This window comes from Manis pentadactyla, chromosome 10 (genome assembly GCF_030020395.1).
Source record: "Manis pentadactyla isolate mManPen7 chromosome 10, mManPen7.hap1, whole genome shotgun sequence".
In the NCBI taxonomy this organism is placed as follows: Eukaryota; Metazoa; Chordata; class Mammalia; order Pholidota; family Manidae; genus Manis; species Manis pentadactyla.
In genome coordinates this window covers 57,532,301-57,546,159 of record NC_080028.1, presented here as the reverse complement: position 1 = coordinate 57,546,159, position 13,859 = coordinate 57,532,301, and the positions used below count along the sequence as shown (strand labels likewise).

At 39.7% G+C, this 13,859-nt stretch overlaps 1 protein-coding gene across 3 annotated transcripts in view; it reads right to left on the bottom strand.

Moving 5' to 3' along the window:
• MSRB3 (methionine sulfoxide reductase B3) overlaps positions 1-13,104 on the bottom strand; it is a 218,114-nt gene extending 205,010 nt beyond the window's left edge. Inside the window, exon 1 of one of the 3 annotated variants that reach the window (XM_036894787.2) lies at positions 12,965-13,104. The gene's annotated coding sequence lies outside the window, so the exon portion shown is untranslated. The other 2 variants (XM_036894789.2, XM_036894788.2) reach the window with 2 other exon arrangements.
• Positions 13,105-13,859: the final 755 nt, after the last annotated feature.

Genomic DNA, 13,859 nt, shown 5'->3' with positions numbered 1-13,859 from the left:
TGCACATCAAACTATTTATCATATCTAAAATTCAATCTGTTTCTTTCTTTTTTCACCAATGTATTACGCTTTCCGAATTCCTAATCTTCTTAAATGGTATTTTCCATCCACCCAGCCACTATTATAACCATTCACATCTGATCAACACTAAGGGCTGTCAATTTTATTTCCAAGATGCTGCTCAAATACATTCTCTTCTTTTCTTCTCATCTAGAATATAGCAATGGCCTCTTACCAGTCTTCCTGCCCCTAACCTGACTCCCCTCACATCCACCCTCCATACGCTGCACCAGCACTGTGTTCTACCTCTGACCAAGTCATAACCCTGCTTCACGGGCTTCCACAGCTCATTAGTACCTACAGGGGAAAATTCAACCAATCTATCCTGGCACTGAGGACTTAAAAGGTTCACTTCTTTTCCTAATTCTATAATTTCAGTCCTCAACACTCCCAGGTACACTATATGCTGCATAAACTGCCTTGTCAATTACTTTATCTCTAGTACTACACACAGTGCCCAACCATTCAGTAAGTATTTCTGGAAGAAGTAAATATTCTCTTCTGATGATAGCCAACTACTTACCATTTCCCACATACCTTTTCTACTCTCACCCATATACACCATATTTTATGAAGAATGAGCTCTTTGTTTTTAACCTTCAAGAACAAGTTTAGAAAATGAATCAATTCTTCCTCCACACTACTTCCCACTTCAGTACCTCTATATTATGTCTATTATTGCATGGCATAGTTTTAGGTTTGAATATATGCCTCTCCTATAAACTCCTTGACAGGAGTCAGTTCACCTCTGTAAAATAAAGGCTCAATAAATGTTCTCATAGACCTGAACTCAAATTCCACTTCCTCCGTTTTCCGCCTTCTCGGTGCACAATGTCCTAGTTCCCACAGGACTAGAGTTCTGTACTGTATTGAGGCAGTGTGGTAAACAGGAAAAACTCAGAACTGGATTCAAAATCTGACTCTATCACTTACCCAAGTGATAAGTCTTGAGCAAGTTGGTTACTTTCTCTGATCTTCAGTTTCTTTACCTGCACAATGTATGTCATAGCACTTTGGAAGGATTAAATGAGATAATGTTTTTGAAAGTAACTAGCAGGTTTCTCAGTGAATTTCTACTTCCCTTACTGGGAAGGAAAAGCAAGAGATTTGAGATATCCTGTGAAGATAGAGAATAAGAGAGAGAATGTGTATATGTACATGTGCATGTGTGTGGGTGAGTATGTGTTTGTGTGCTGGAGAGTTTAATTAGTCTACTTTTAAAATGAAGGGGTTGTCTAACAGACAACTCTTCTAAAATTAATCTAAAACTAATATTTCCATTTCAGCAATTAAGTTTCAGTGACTGTCAAAAAAATCATCTTTTGACAAAAGAAAATTTTCAAGTTTTACAATCAACTGTTTCAATCATAGTGCTCTAACTTTATATATGCATGATGTACTAATAAAACAGTAATGTGACAATGTAAACTTTTGTTCAATTCTAATTTGAACATTTCCATAGGACTTATAAAATAATGTTACAATTAACTAAAACTGCCAATGTCGCTCACTCTCATTCAAATATAAAACTGTTCTAGGTCTTATAACTAATTTTGCATCATGACCCTAAGAATGATCTTCAACATCAGAGGTATTGAATTCCCAGCAGTAACCTGTGACTACTATTAATTTGTCATCTAAGTACTAGTAAAATCCATTGTTCCTAGGTTCTTCTTCTATATAGAATGCTAGCAACATTTTATATTCCATAATTACACTATTATTTGCATCCACATTTTTCTAAAGGCATTTTCCAGCCTCCTACTTATGCTTTTTTGGATTCCTCTAATCAATTAGATGTTGATTTTCAAGGGAGGGTTAACATGTTATATAACATTCTGCAATTCCCTCAGATAACAGGAGAGCTCAGGAAATGGGCATGCATATATTCTTCCCTACTTAAAAAAAAAAAGATACCAAGGCTCTGGCCAATGACATATGAATAAAAACAGGACAGGCTCTGGCCAAATGGCATATGAATAAAAATATCTTTAAATGGTGAAGTTAATCAATAAAAAGTATGGGGGTACTGACTTAATGCAGTAGACGTTATTACATAATTATAAGAAAAAGATAAAAATAATCTTAAAAGAGAGAAGATACAATGTAAAAATAACAATTCAACAATAATCATGTAGATCTACAGACCCCACTTTAGTTTAACAAAGGCAGAACAGAAAAATATTTAAAAATCCAAAATTCCTTTTGCAGAGAAGAATCAAATACTATTGCATCTCCTTTTTTTAATTTAATAATAAGATTAATCTGAGCTCAATGATGCCTTTAAATACTTTTTCAAGATCATAGAACCTAAAATATGATGTCAACCCTTCAAATCCCTATGAAAGACAAAAGTAAATAAAGCATAGAAACCATATGGCAAAAGATTGAAAACAGAGGGGAAAGATCATAAAAAGAGATAAAGGACAAGGAGTGTCATCAAATACATCCATGATAACATAAAATATAAATGATTTAAATGCACCTAGTAAAAACGACTCTCATACAGTTACAAAACAAAGGATAAAAAAATGAAGCAGAGAGAAAAAGAAACATTGCACACGTGCACACACACACACACAAAGACAAAAGTGGCAATACAAATAAATACAAATTAAAAGATACTTTCCCTCAGCTAGATTCCTGCCATTTCCCCCTGAAATGGTGAATAAATTATAGAGAAAAATCTATATCAGCACTGGAAACTAAAATAGAATAAGCCCACTTTGAAACACTTCTAGATAAAACACAGAAAGGATATATTGAAGAAAAGACCAACTCCCAACCCACCTGATGCGCAAACTGTTCCTGCGAGTCAACGAGAGACCAGCAGATTCTGACTGGGATTCTAAATAGAAGGAGTCAAGCCTAGAGAGCAGGTAGGTCACAGGTATGGAGAACTTAATAATCTGGATCAAACACCTAACTCTGGCAAGTGCTTGAGTCTTCTGGCTCTTTCAACAAGAGCCCATGCTGGTTCCAAACTGAGAACGAAAGTCCCCAGTCTCTCTGGTTCATACCCAGAGATTTGATGAGTTACTGCCTGACATGCAGCAGGGGCTCAACACATATTTTTGGGTGGACGGTAGATAGAGAGCGACAATAAGGATGTAAACAACTTGGTCACAGAGGATGGCAGCTGGAGTAGGCCTTTTGTTCGTTTTTCAAAATGAGAGAAATTTGAGCATGCTTAAATAAGGGATATTAGTAGATTATCCAAGAGCTTGAGAAACCTTGAAAATACCATGAAGTCACAGAATATAAGAGAAAAAATTAATCAATAAGGAAAGTAATCGATTTAGGAAAAAATTAAAGTTATATAAGAACCATACAGTACCAAGGATTTTATCACTCTATGATGAAGTTTTTGTTCTGTAATTTAAGAGGTTGGGGAAAATCAATAGTTTCCAACCACCATGTAGAAATTCTCTTTATTTAATTATTTTTCTTCATGATCTTACCTGGTTATTTCACACTTAAAAGTTCTGATTAGTGATTACATAGGTCTAATTAATAAAGTAATTATAGTTAACAAATGTAATTGGGAAATCTGAGGCTCAGGAAGTGATTAACTTAAGGTCACACAAATATTTTTTAAAAGAGGATGACATCACCTAAATATCAGTGGAATCAATTCCAAACCATAGACCAAAAGTAAGAAACTGAAAGATTTTAGAAGGATAATGAAAGCCTACTTTTCTTTCCAAATAGAAAAAAAGGCAACAATAAATCCCAAAGAGTTGGGGGAAAAAAATTCTGTATGAGAAAGTTATGGTCTAGCCAGGAAGCAAATTAAACTCTGACATGACTTTACGCAATTAGTGACGTACAGGAGAACCAATTTGAACATTACACTAGGGTCATTCTTCTTTGAATGTCACAAAAACATTTTAATATGTTAAAAAATTAAATGGGAATAAGTATAACTAAAAGAAAAGATTTCAGAGGCATCAGAATAGTGTACTGATTAAGAACATGAACTCTGGAGCCAGACTGCCTAGATTCAAATTACAGTCATACAAGTTACTTTATGCCTCCGTACTGCAGGCCCTAATCTTACTATATGAGTCATTGTGGTAATATTGTACTTCCTCGATAAGGTTGCCATGAGCATTAAATGAGTTAATATATGCAAATAGTAAGTACTTAGACTGGTGCCTGGCACAAAGTAACATCTATATGTGAGTATTTGCAATTATTATTATCACTATCATAATTATTATTGTTATTCGATATATGGACGATGAAGCTTTAAAGCAATGGGAAGAAATACAAAGATTTGACTCCATAGGAAAAATACAAGAGCCCTAATGGATAAATGTTTAAGGGACAGAAATAAATAAAAAGAAAAAATATAGAAAATAACAGAAATTCTAATATTTAAAAAATTAGTTCCGTTCACCAATATGGAAAACACAAACATGTCACAGGGGAAAAAAGTAAGCCACAGAGGTTACCCAACAGATGATACCATTTATACAGAGTTCCAAGACATGCAAAACTAAACAATAAAATATGTAAAAATACATCCATGGTACAACTATAAAGGCCCGAGTTTATCAGTTTCCGTATGTGTTAAGTGATAATCACAAATGCAAGAGCATGGGTAACTCTGAGCAGAGGTTAAGATGTGTGACGTGTTGAAGGTCACAAGGGCAGCTTCATTATTCCATTTCTGAAGATGAGTGGGGGTATCCAGATTAAAGAAATTATTCTTTATGCCTTATATAGATGTTATATATTCTTTTTGGTGTATGAAATATTTTATAATAAAAAAGGATAAAAACTTACTAACACATTTTAAAGGCAAGGGAGGATACCTTTTTTTACACATCCAGCTAGTAAAGTTTGTTTTTCTTTAAAGCTCAATGGAGAAGTTTTCTTCCTTAATGAGAAAACCAAATTAACTAGTTTTAAGATTAAATATATTTCTAGGATGGTCAAAGGCAAATTCTATTAGCACTATACTCTAATAAAAAAGGACTTTTTCCATCTGAGATATATCAGCAAGCCTAAATAAGCAATTTGGCTGTACATTTAGAACAACTGACATAATTCTAGTCCTTAATCCCATCATTTCAGATGGGATATTTAATATGATGCTTCTAATACACTGTAATCTATCCTCTAAATAAATGCTAAATCTTTAAAAGGGTTATTACATAAGTTTGTTTATGGATCAAGTTACTGGGCGCCCTAGGCTACAAAGTACAAATATAAGATCTTAGTCCCAGAATAACATTTATATTTAGTTCCACAATAGACAACTTGAACCAAACAGGAGAAGTCATAATTTTGTAACTTTATTAATCATGTCATTTCCATTAAAAATTATGAAAGCTCCTTGTAGATTTTAGACAACCTATAGATCACAGAATCTTAAGCAAAAGCAGTATCAGGTATTACCCAGTCCAATTCATTCACATTGCAAATGTGAAAATTGAGGCACAGGGAACTTGCATGCTCGAGGCAAGAACAGGACTGGGAAAATCCAGTTTTCCAGAGTGTTACCTGATGTTCTTTTCATAGCATTACACTGACTCTCCTGAAATATGAACACATACACAAGGGTACAAATATGCTAATGAGTCTATAATTTTTCAACTCTGCACATAGGTGAACATCCTCTGCCTTCAACCCATCCTCTTCCCAGCCCCCTAAAGTGGTCTGACTAGAAGGCATATTCACACACCAAGAAATTAGGAACAAGGACTGCAGTGTATGCATTTTTTCTTTTTCTCTCTCAATTACTGTGAAACCAGAGCTCCAAGACTTCTTGTGGCCTTGCCCAACTGTCCTATCTAATCTCCCAGACTGTGTACAGGGAGGAACATATGGCCTTACCTTTCCTTATTTGCACAGCACTCGTCTAAGATAAAATAAGCATCAACCTGTAATAGTCACTATAGATCTTGCCCATCCCCAGTAAAGCCCAGGTTCCCTGACAACTGAACAACATAAACAAGAGAAACCAAAGAACAAACATAAAATTCAGGGATCTCTGATCTGTACAAAGGCTGTCCTGACATTTTGTAAAGACTCTAACATAGCATGAGCTTATTTTCAATGTTGCCTTAAGTTTAACATAGATAACAAAGGGTTGGTCAGTTTTGCCTTTTTTTGTTTTGTTGTCTTGTCTGAAATAAAATAACTGACACAAGAAACCATAAAGATTCATTGTGTAATTAATTTACAGGAATAGAGGACGGTTATGCCATGGCCATAACAGAGACTACTGTAGCTATGTACTTATATGCAAATCACCTACTGAATTCCATCTTAAAAACAGAACTATTACCCCAAGAATGATGCTCATATACCTGAAAATATCATTTTTAGAAATATTCATATATTAGTCCCTGAGACTGTTGAATAGTATAAAGTACACTGACATAAAACCGGCAGCTGCTGTTGTAAGAGGATGTTGAAAGAACTTTTCCAGTCATTTCGAAATGTCAGCTAAGGCTCAAATTTTCAAACAAGTCTCCCCCACGTCCTAAAGGGAAACAACAATAAGCCACTGGCAGTCAGGACCAGAACCTTTCTGAGAGCATCCACAAATCAAGAAGTCAAGCTGCCTACAGACTCTGTAAGTCATAATTTCCATATGAGAATACTTTTATATTTAAAAAATTCACATCAATTTTTCTTAGTGGTTTTTTGCTATTATATTTTCTTAGTCAAGAGCTACTAAAAGCTACTACTCATATATGGGAAGCCTCCCTTTTCTAAACTGAAACAGAAATCACTCTGAATACTGTATACTGAACATAAAATAAGTCATTTTAGACAAATGGTTATGAAAATGTACAAGTTTTAGAAAGTTAGAATCAGAGTACACTGTTGGAAGGGAGCTGGGCCTGAGAAGACATTACTGTACCAGCACTCTTTCTCTATTTTGCCTGAGGTCATTTTCATGTTTCACAGACCTCTAAGTGTGTAAAAATAAAACCCTCTCAAAAAAGTAAACTCCCTCTGCTTTCCTTCAGAGAGTAAGTTAATATGAAATTGTCTCCCAGGTTCCCGAACAGCACACAGTGGGGTAATGCAAACATACACGTGCCAGGTAATGACGCTATTCCAGCCTACTAGGCCAAGTGTCAGAGGTCAGGGTACTGTGGCCAGGGCGGTCAGTGCAAGTGTTCAAGAACCTTGCAGGTGACACTTGAAATAAGAGAAGCAAGACATTCTGTAAGGAAGAGGAAGGGATGTGATTTATTATAAATTTTTTTATACATTAGGAAATTGTCGGCAAATATTTTATGGATGAGAACCTGACCATGGCAATAAAAAGTGTCCATAAACGACAAAAGCAAGCAAGCAAGCCATGGGTACTCCATGTGGTGAGAATCACATGTGCCTGGCATCCATGGGGAAGGTAAAGGGAGGAATGGGAGGTAGACTGAGCAGGACACATGTTGAGGGCCACCTGAACAACGTGTAGGAAGCCCAGAGTACAGAAGGAAGCACTGCCTGGGGATGAGGAAGACATTTGAGGAGGTAAGTTCTTTTCAGATAAGAAGCCACTGAAGGAGGTTAAAGAAGGAAATACCAACAATTCTGTGACTCAGGAAGGTCATTCTCCTGGCTGCAATTCTCCTTTGTTCAATGTTTCCGGTGGACTATTCATGAAGTGAGTTAATGTGATGTCCCCTAAAAAAGGAAGGCTCCTGGACAGAATGCCATATACTGAATGCCATATCTTTAATAGCCACATCAACTATACTTTATTTATCATGCTTTTCCTGTGAGCTTCCTCTAACCCAGTCAGCAAGGGTTTTCTTCTCCCCTTCATTTTTAACCTTCCTCACTCATACACGTTGTATGTCCAGCCTGGGTCTCTCCACGTTACGGGTGTCACACTTTTGCTTTTACTACACATTCCCATATGCAAGTTCTATCCTATGCAATAGATCTAAAACAAAACTTACTTTTCACCCCCACCCACAAATCTGCCCTGGGTCCACATTCTCTCAATCACCACGGCTTAACGTATCAGCATCATCACTGATTCATCCTCCCTTCCCTTGTACCCAGTTGTTTATTTCTGTCCAGTCTATCTCAGCAACACTTCTCTAATCCTGCTGCCATTTCCCCAGTTCAGGTCTTCATTCTCTCAGAAGAAGTCTTATAACCATTCTTTACTGGCCCAATGGTTTCTTCATTTCTTCAATTCAGTTCATCCTCTTAATTATTAGATACTATATCCTATAATCCAAGTCTGATTAATGACATATCAAGGACCCAAAGAACTTCAATCTCATGGCTTCCTAACCCAGTCCAAATTTCCTAGACTAGTATTAAGAGCCTTCCATGTTCTAGGTGAAATCTAATATTCCATCCTTATACTTTACCTTCCCACTGTCCCCCTTCATACATGCTCCAGTTTTTTCCTACACCTGCCCTCTCTATCAGGTCTGGTAAACATTGGGTACAAAGGTTGATTTCCTCATGATTTACTATATACTCTCCTTCGCTGTGCCATCTCGGTTTACAGGAAACAACCTAGCATTCTATATATTTGTTCCTTATACAGGAAATCAGAATATTCATGGAAAAGCCTGTAAAATCTAGAAAACAGACAGACACAGAGAAAGAAGAGCAGTATGATGTCCAATGTCAAAAGAAGGTGGTGACAAGTAGGATGCTATAAAAGCTTCAGAACATTTGAAAAACTTCGAATCATTTCAGCTGGGACAATGAATGCTAACAGCCCATCAGAATTCTTCTAGATGATTCATTGGTTTAACAGAACTTCGAGTTCAGTAAAGAAGGTAAGTGTGTATCGACTATAATGCAAAATGGCTCCAGTCAAGGTACAAAACATCTTAGAAGCACTGGTAAATGATAAATTCTAAGAGATAAAGAAAGATTCACAAAATATCATGAGATGGAGGCCACAAGAATTCAATGTTATTAGAGAAAAGTATTCCAGGAGGCAGAAACAGTCTAAGGAAAGGTAGTGGCAGAAAATACTAGACATATGTGAGAAATAGGAAAATAACTGATTAACTCTTGGTCCCTAACTATTACTCTGTTGGTTATCACTTTATAGAGCTTTGATGAATTCACCCTTTAGAGCTCAGCATTTTAATTCTGTGAATTCCTGAAAATATGCAGAAATTATCTGCAGGATGGATTAGTTATTAAGCAGTATTTTCGCAACCTTGCTGGATCCCAAGCTGTGTTTTAATTCCTGAATGGGCACTACACTCAGTTACTCCCATAGGCTGCCCCTTCAGCATTCCTGCAGCAGTATGAATGAATGCTCTAACATCCTAGGATTCCACTGAAGGTGTCACACTCTTTTCCACTGCAATCAAGAGAAAATTATACATTTTAAGGACTAATAACGCCAAAATATAAAATGTAAAAATGCAAGGTCAAACGACATAAATATCTGCCCTACATACCACAAAGAAGTCTAGAATCAAAGAGACCTGAAGATCAACCATGTGACGCAGACTCTCTCTGTCTATCAGGTCTTCCTTCCAGGCATCTAGAAACAAGGCTCAATGATTTCGTCTTACCCTGGGCATGGAACTGAAAGACACATAGATACTCAGGAGCTACTGAGCAGCTACATTCAACCATGAACACAGGAAAACAGGGGGGAAAAAAAGGTCAGCAAAGAGAGAACAATGAAACAAAGACAGGCAAAGAAGAGACAGGGAAGGGAAAGTTCCAAGTTTTTCCAGTCCCAGGTCCCTAATAAGGTCTGTTTGCTTTTGGCTTCCATCAAATTCCTTTCTTTCATTTTCCTAAAACAAGTTCAAGTTCATTCCTGTTACTTGCAACAGAAGCTTAAATGAAGCAATACCAAAATCTTTCATTAAGTGAAGTGGTTGATTTATTACTGGTCTGCCTTTTCTATACTTTCTTTTCTCTTAATTTCTATTTCCTTAAAAGTCATAAATATAACTTTGGTACACTACAGAGACAAATATGTGAACAGGGGTCCAGGGTCCTGCTGAGCATTTTTAAAGCATCACACCAAGAAAGGAGAAAATACACGAATATTCAAGATAAAACCTTGAGTTATCTGTACAGCACTCAGAGATACTAACAACTGGCAAATTAAATAGCTATCTGCCCACTCTCCAAAGGCAATTTAATTCTGAATAAACCAGGTGGGTGGGTAGGTCCAATTCGGTCTCCTCTGAGGTATGATCAAAAGATGGTAACCCAATATAGGGCATTTCACTTGAAAGGCCCAAATAACTAACCACAGGCCTTCCAATCACAGAAAGGTTTGGGTGTGCTACAGTAGTATTCCTAACCTGGACCCAAATTGTAAAACTGAGTATCAAACCATCAAACCTGGGTTTAGCTAGGTATTTATCCTATGACATACCCAGCACTTTCTGCTATTAGATGAGGGCAAGATAGTAACAAATTTAGTGTCATGGAACTCTGTCCAGGTTGTATGCATCTGTGTACATGTGCCAGGTACCAAGATATTCTGGAGGCAGATCCAGGCTCCCCAAAGCTGGATCCACACCCATCAGATTTGACTACAAATAGACCAGTTTAACATGTATAACATATGAGAGTTGATGATCAGAAGTTTGAACCCAATGTAATAGGTGACTCTGCAGAATTATATAAACTAAAAAATATTATAGAATCCTGGAGTTAAAAGGGACATGACGACTACATCCACCTTCAGCATTTTACAGGGAAGGAAACTAAATATCTGAACCAATATCATCAACCAAATCCTTAACTATAGTAACGTAAGTGAAATAAAAATCAAAGGGATTGTGACCAGATTATGCTAGAACCAAACAGCATTATTTCCTAAAGTTGTTCTTTAATGATTGAATATTTTTTATTTAAGAAGTTTATATGTATTAGAAAAACTATGGTAACTACTCTTGGGGTATTTTTTGGATTTACCTGTTACTCAGGTTTAGCAAAACAGTAAAGATTTCTCATTTAATGGGTTAACATTTTAGTTAAGGTACCAGAACAAGCACCTTTAAAAGCCACAAAACCATTTGTTGATTCAAAACCTGAAACATGCTGTATGTATGCAACTTTGGTAGACAGGCAGTTTAGGCACTGTGACAAAATTCTAAATGACAGAGAGCTACTTGTTTTAATATAAAAAAATTCCAGACATTCACATGGGGGCCTAATAAAAGTCACCAGAAATTAGACATATATGTCAGCTGGGACCAAAATTAAAAGAATAATGTTTAAATGGTCCAAATATAACCTTAGTGTTCAAAATTACTACAAGAGGCCACAGTACGGAGGGTTTTGGTCTTGAGAAGCAGCTTTACCGCAAATAGTGGGTAAGTCAACACATTACTGAAGAAAAAAAAATAAACGTACATCTATTCCCTGACAGTACAATCCACTCTTTATCATGCAGCACAGTTTTTTAAAAAAACCATTGATAAAATGTGAAGTTAAAACTTGTGTTTCCCAAGAAGTGCTATTAAAGTTACTGCTAAACAATGAGTCCATAAAAAGGAGGTCTTTTTGAAAAACAATACTAATCAGAAACAAACATGAAATTGATATCACTTAAATTAATATCTATAAACTGCACATTTAAGTTAAACATTTTTAAAGTCTCCCATTAATCTGAATTGACATTTTTGCATCACATGAATCCCGAAGATTTTTTTGGAGACAAAACTATCTTTCAAAATCTATTCTGCCACTAGTGCTGTAAATGGAAATATGAAGAGACAGACCAGAGGGTGAATATAAGTCTATGCTTAAAAGAGTTACCCTTCAGCTAATTTATAAGTCCTAGCTGTTAGCCATTTTATTTTGACAGCTTAGTCCATTAGTGACAAAAACAAAAGCAAACTAAAACTTGTTTTAAAATCTCAACTCTGAGATATTGTAATTTGTTCTTTCGTTCCAGATAAGAATTGAGAAGCTTTGATGACTAGATACTCATCACAAATATGAAAGTTGATGCAATTTCATTTACCTTAAAATCTGCATTTGTACTTTCAAATAGCTACTTTTAATAATAATCTTATGCAAAAGAAATTCCCCACATATATTTTTCACGACTTAAAGAAAACTACCTGTAAAAATCATCTGGTTAAGACTTTGAAATTATCACACTTACAGTCCTAAACCAGTAAGGCAGGAATGGCAGTTTCTGTCCGTAGAGTTTGCCTTGAAACAGTTCAGTGTAAAACTCAAAAAACAGACTTGGACGCCTTTTTTCCACTTAAAAACAAAACAGAATTGGTACCTGGCAAACTCGGGGTTGTTCGGTTTTGGCCTATTAAATGCCAGCCGGGCCCGCGAGAGCCTGACCCTGCGGGGAGGCGGCGCGCAGCTGTGCGCCTCCCGGGGCGCCGCTCCTTGCCGCCCGCCCGCCTCGAGCGCCCCGCGCTGCCCCCGCACCGCCCGGCGCCCCACGCCCCTCCCGGACGCGCAGCGTCAGGCGCGGCCCCGGCCGACCCCTTCCCACGCACCGCGGCCCGTTATCTCAGCGGCCGCTTGGGCGCGGCCGACCTGCGCGGGACAGGGGCTCCAGCCGGGGGCCACCCCCCTCGGAACCGGGGGCGGCGTCCCCTCCCTGCCGCCCCGGGCTGCCCCCAGGCCCCTGCCGCGCAGGCCCGGCCCGGCGGGAGTCTCTCTCGGGCTCAGGTTCGCTCTCGGCGCCGGATTAGGTGTCAGCGGGGCGGCCAGACGCCTCCCGTCGGCGGGGCCCACGCCACCCTGACCCCCTTCCAGCCGTCTGCACCGCCCGCGCGGGGCGCTGCGCTTCCGCGCGCCTCCTGGGCTCCAGAGAGGGGGCGTCCCCTCAGGAGGCTGAAGGGGGTGCCGCCGGCGCTCGGAGGGGAGCCGGGATCGGGGTCACACCTCGACTTGGCAGGGTCGGGCCGGGAGGCGGAGGTGATGCGGGGAGGGAAGCCAAACTTACCCGACTGCGCCGCTCCGCGCGCCGCGGCCGCGGCCAGGCACAGGCACAGGCAGAGAGAGAGGGGGCGAGAGAGGGCCCGCCGCGGGCTCATGGAGGTGCCAGGGCGCCGCCGCCGCTGTCCGAGCCTCGCTCGCTCCCTCCCTCCCAGGCTTCGGGCGACGGACGGGGCGGCGGGAGGCATGACGGGAAATTCCTGGGCACGGGCAGCCGAGTCCAAATATGAGCAAAGGAGACGAGCGAGGGAGGACCGCGGAGCGCGCCCGCTGCTCGGGCCTCGGCGGCCGCCAACTCCCCACTCCTGCTCAAATCCTCCCCCTCCACAGTCGCCCCAAGGCCGCCGGCCGCCGAGCGCCCCCGGAAGGTGGAATCCCTCTGCCTGGGAGCATCCCTTTCCAACGTTGGGGCCCAAGAGCAGAGCCGCGCATTCCACCCACCCGTCCCACCTGAGCCCCCTGAAGCAGTAAGAAACTCCACCAGGAGACCGGACAGCGAGCCAGGGACCCATCAGAAGACGTTTACGGGTTTTCAGGAGACACGGGCCGCGCCTAAGCCTCTGAGAGCTTTGGTAGTGAGGGGATGAAAAGACCCCGCAAACACTTCTCTACTGTCGGGGGTGGGAGGGGGGTATATAACTACACTCTCAGGTGGGCTGTCCTGTACACAACGGACTAGCATCATAATACATAAAGCCACCCTCTGGTATTTCAGCTGAGTGGTCCCTCTACATCAGGTGGTGCGTGTGTTTAGCCAAAATTACAAAGGTGCTCTTCCCAAACTTATATTTGAATACCATATATGGAGTTGAGGCCAAATGAGTGACAGCTTTTTGCACTAGCTAAATACTGATGTCTATCTACACCCGTTTTTTCCATGACCAATCTCTCTTCAGCTCCCT